Here is a 5,290-nt window from a genome sequence, read left to right as displayed (position 1 = left end):
GAGTGCCATAGAAATAATATAGATTAGAGATATAAATGTGTCTGAAATGTCCTAAGAACTCAAGCAATAACAGAAATGTCCTTTGTTCTCCCTAGACTCATTTATATATATTTCAAAATTAATAAAAACTTCCCTGGCTCTTATCAATATTCAATTACTACAATATACATAGAAGAAGAAAGGTGCTAAGTGAATGCCCTGGGCTCATTAACCAGTGATTATCTCCATCACCTTAGGTAGCTTGGAAATACCTGTCAATGTTTCACTTGTGCAGGGTGCAGGTGTCTCTTTCTGTGGAGCTGACATTTTGCTGACACTTCATCAGACAGGATTCACCTGCTGAAAAGCGAAGTGAGGAACAGGAAATGCATCTGCCAGTTAGACAGCACAGGAAAGGCACCGTCTTTCTAGCAGATGCTTTAGAGTAAATCCCTTTGCATTTCCATTTCTGGTTTTACTGTTTACCCCAGCTGGGAAGTATCTTTTCTAATGCATTTCTAGTTTCCTAACTTACTTCCTCAGGCTTGTCCCAGTGGCAGCTGCCCATTTTATTGACATTGACAATAAATACATACATACAATAAGGGCCAAAAATTCTGCCATCAGTTACACTGGTGTCAATGCAGACAGCCCCATTGACTTCAGTGGAGTTACTCTGGTTTTACACCAGCATTAGCAGGGTAGAATCTGACCCTAAAGCTCAATCCTGCAAGGGACTAAGCTCCCTCCACTCTCCTGGAGGGCACTTCACAGGATTGGCCCTGTAGTAGTTGTCTCTTTTTTGTAGTTCAATGTAGTGTTTAAAATCTCTTTTCTACTACCCAGCAGTTTTCCTTTAAAGTGACAATATGGAAGTGCCTCCCCTCCTTATTACTCTTTTGTCAGTTCTGCAAAATCCTATTCAGACTCTGGTGTCTGGGAGATGCATTGTGCTAGCAATAAAATAGGCTGCTAACAAGGAAGTGTTAGCAAATCACATAACATCCCACTGCTGCAATAGTTCATTGAAGTACTGCCACAAGGAGCCTTTCTAAGCAAAACGGAAGTGGCAGCAAGGGAATAGCTGCCATCTCTTTTAATTAGAAGTATGTTGGTTAAAGTGAGAACCTTTATCATCAGGCAATGACTTTTGCCAGGCAGAAGCTGACATGCGGCTGGAAAAAAAAAAAAGCACTATAACGATACCAAGAGAGTCTGGAGTACATTGAAAGACAAGCACTATCCTGGGTACCATCACCAGATCCACAAGTGATGACATAATCCAATAGTCAAAACAGGGTAGGCATTCAGTGCCAAAACCACCCCGTCCTCTAGTCACCACACTGATCAGTTTCAAAAGGCATTCCTTCCTCTCTCCTGGGACCCAGGAAGGGCACTCTGGGATTTGAACACTGGTGGGCCCAGGTCTGGGACACAGCCTCATGGGAGATGTCTACACTGCGATAACAGAACTGCAGCAGCAAGCCTCAGCGCCTGGGCCAACTCACTTGCACTCAAAGGGCTAAAAATGGCAGTGTAGATATTCAGGCTTGGGCTGGAGCCCAGGCTCTGAGACCCTCCCACCATCACTGAGTTTCAGAGCCTGGGCTCCAGCCCAAATCTCTACACTGCTATTTTTAGCCTCGTAGCACAAGCCCCACTGGCCTGAGTCACTTGCTGCGGGCTCTGAGACTTGCTGGTGTGGGGTTTTATTGCAACGTAGACATACCCAGTGACAGTTTCAGTCCTGACTGGTGCTCATTCTACAAGATTTGAGGGATAACGTCCTAGAGCCCGGAGTCTGAATTCTTGGGATATAGAGCTGGCTCTGACACAGACTTGCTGTGTGACCGTGGGCAACTCAGCATGCCTTCGTTTCCTCTTCTGTGAAATGAGGATGATACTACCTTGCAGGGGTGTTGGGATGCTTTGTTCCATAAAGCCCTGTGAGGTCATCAGAGACAATGATGCTGCAGATGTGCAAAGTATTATTATTTCTATTATTCCTATTACTATAGAGCCTCAGAGGCCCAGTCATGAACCAGGACCCCATTGCATTCTCTAATGACTTTCTTCCACTGAATATTATGTGAGTAAGGTGAAAGAGAAGCAGACTGTAGCTCTGAAACCCAGACAGGATGGAGCACACTTGGGGTTTGTTCACATTAGGGATTTTTGCACTGGTGTTGCTATACCAATGTACTACTGCAATCTCCCCAGTGTAGATGTGTAGTACTGGTCTAAAGTGGGGCACCTGTGTGATGAATAAGTGCAGCAACGCCAGGGCAAAGTTCTCTCAAGTACGTGGCACACAGCAATATTTTAGAACAGGAAGTGAAGAATGCATTTTCCAATTCAAATGGCAAGTGGGGTAGATAAAGTTATTGCTTAGTATTATTTGTTATTTCTATAGCTGTAATGTCTAGGAGCTTCATTGTGGTAGGTGCTGTACAAACAGAACGAACGGACAATTCCTGCCCCAAAGAGCTGACATTCTAAGCAAATTAAAGAAATTGCAGTTCTGAAGGACAAGGAAGGGATTCAAAATCCAGAAGGCTTTCAACCCAAACTCCACTACTTATATAGTGAGACATTGAATAGTTGTTAGTGGAGCTGGAGACACTAAAGGGACACAGTTAAAAAATAATTTACAGAAAAAAATTCTTTATATACTTGCATTACCTTAGGTCTGAAGAACTTTAGAAACACTGTGCTTTCCTCCATCTATGCTTGTTGATTGAGGTGTAGGAGTCAGAGGGTGGGATATTTCCCAGGGATGCTTTCCTCTCAGCATGGATAAGGAAAATAGTCATTAATTTCACATGTATTTGTTTACAGTCAGTTTCTAATCCCTTTCACTTAGGTTCCCATGCCATAGTCCTCTAGCACAATGTTTGGGTTGCAAACACTGCATTAAAATGTTTGCTGTTGAATAAAAATAACCCAAACTCACTATTAGAACCAAACCAAAACAAAAAAACACTACCCCAAAACATTTCTTTAGGTTGTAGGTTTTTAAAGAGCCTGGGTGTTTTTATTTGTTATAACACTGAAATTTGAGGCCACCTTTGAGCTGACGGCAGCCCTTTCTGCATATGCAGATTCTCTACACTTGAGCTAGTGAGAGGAAAGGTAAGCAGACAGCTATGGATATATGTCCAGATTAGGACAGAAGATAGTTTTTTAGTGTGTGTTAACTAGCCCAGTCTAACACGTGTTCTGTAACTTGAGGCAAGTTGATGCTAACATGTGCTACAGTACAACTTACCTTGTCTACACTAGAGTTATACGACATGTATGTTAGAACGTGGTAATTAACACATTCTAACCCCCCCCCCATACTTTTTATCCTACTCTACACATACCAGTCCTATAAAGGCATGTTCACCTAAAGGAATAGCAGTGAGTATGTTTAAATTGGAAGCTCTTTGGGACAGGGACTATCTTTTTATTCTCTATTTGTACAGCGCTTAGCACAGTGGGTTCCTGGGTCTATGGCTGGCATGGCGCTCCTAGGTTCTACCACAATACAACTAACATCCAATAATAATAAAGGTGTATTAATCAACTGAAAGGCTTTTGCATAGTTCAGACCTGATTCTCTGAGGTGCTGAGCACCTCCTGCAAGGTACTTAATGCTTTCACTTGAATTGACTTCAGAGAGGCTTGAGAGCACTCAAGCTGCTCTCATGATTGGGCCCTTCGCAAGGGCTTCATGAGTACGCCTGATGAATTCTGTTTACCTGAACCTTCCTGAGCCTGTTCTGCCCATCCCTAGACTCAGAAGAGAGGCTATAAATGCTAAACATACTTGAATAGTTCTCTGTGTACATGCTGCTGACAGAAGTGTTTTGCCGCTTGCTTACCTCTACTGCTCAGATTATATATCATAATAAGACTGTCTCTCATGGTTCAGGCTGGCATGTTAGACTAGCCAGGACACATCTTTATCAGCGACTGGCCATGTTCCATATTCTGTCATGGGTTGTATGCACAAGAGAATAACTGCCTGAAAACTAGCCCCAGGCAAATTATTTTGTACTTACCACATTAATCTTCAGTCATAAAATTATGGAAATGATCAGGCCTTTCATATTGAAAAGGAAAATTCTCCTTTTCAATCTGTATTGTTTATCTCTTATCTACTGGGTTGCCTAATTAATACAGTAACTCCTCATTTAACGTTGTAGTTATGTTCCTGAAAAATGTGACTTTAAGCGAATCCAATTTCCCCATAAGAATTAATGTAAATGAGGGGGTTAGGTTCCAGGGAATTTTTTAGACCAGACAAAAGACTATATTATGTATGTGTGTGTGTGTATATATGTGTATATATATATATATACACACACACACACACACACACACACACAGTAATGATTATATATATCACTGTATACCAATATTAAATTGTTTGTTTAAAACTTATACACACACACACACACACACACACACACAGAGTATAAGTTTTAAACAAACAATTTAATACTGCTACACAGTGATGATGATTGTGAGGCTTGGTTGAGGTGTAGGAGTCAGAGGGTGGGATATTTCCCAGGGGATGCCTTACTGCTAAATGATGAACTAGCAATTGGCTGAGCCCTCAAGGATTAACTCTCATATGCTACAAGGCAGCAGGAATGGAGGGAGGGGAGACAGCATCGCAGACAGAGATGGAGACAGAGACACACACCTGTGTGTGTGAGAGAGAGATGCACATTTCCCCTTTAAGAACACTGCCTCGTTAATTAGATCAGCTTGCTGAGACCGCAGTTGCTGCCAACAAGCTCCCTCCATCCTGAGCCCTGTCGTGTGTGCCCCCTGCTCTATGGAAGATGGGGTAAGCGGGGTGCAGGAGCAGGGGGAGGGGGACACCCTGACATTAGCCCCCCCTTCCTCCCCTCATCCCTGCACAGCAAACAGGAGTCTCGGGGAGCAGCTCCAAGGCAGAGGGCAGGAGCAGCACATGGCAGTCGGGGGAGGGACAGCTGCAATTGCTAGCCTGCTGGGCAGCTGCTGCACAGAGAACTTAGGGGGAGCTGATAGGGGGGATGCCAGTCTACCCTGGTTCCAAGCCCCCACCAGCTAGCTGCAATGGGCTGCTCTTCCTGGACAAAGCAGGCAGCTGCCAAACAAAGTTAGAAGGGAGCATTACACAACTTTAAATGAGCATGTTCCCTAATTGATCAGCAATGTAACAACGAAATAATGTTAACCGGGACGACTAAGTGAGGAGTTACTGTATTTGTAAACTGCTTTACCGTTCTCTGATGATTTGAACTTCTCTAGTGCCAAAGTGGTTATTATCCAC

The sequence above is a fragment of the Trachemys scripta genome, chromosome 2 (genome assembly GCF_013100865.1).
Source record: "Trachemys scripta elegans isolate TJP31775 chromosome 2, CAS_Tse_1.0, whole genome shotgun sequence".
NCBI classification, from domain to species: Eukaryota; Metazoa; Chordata; order Testudines; family Emydidae; genus Trachemys; species Trachemys scripta.
The sequence above is the reverse complement of the archived record's forward strand: the minus strand, read 5'-3'. Positions refer to the sequence as shown.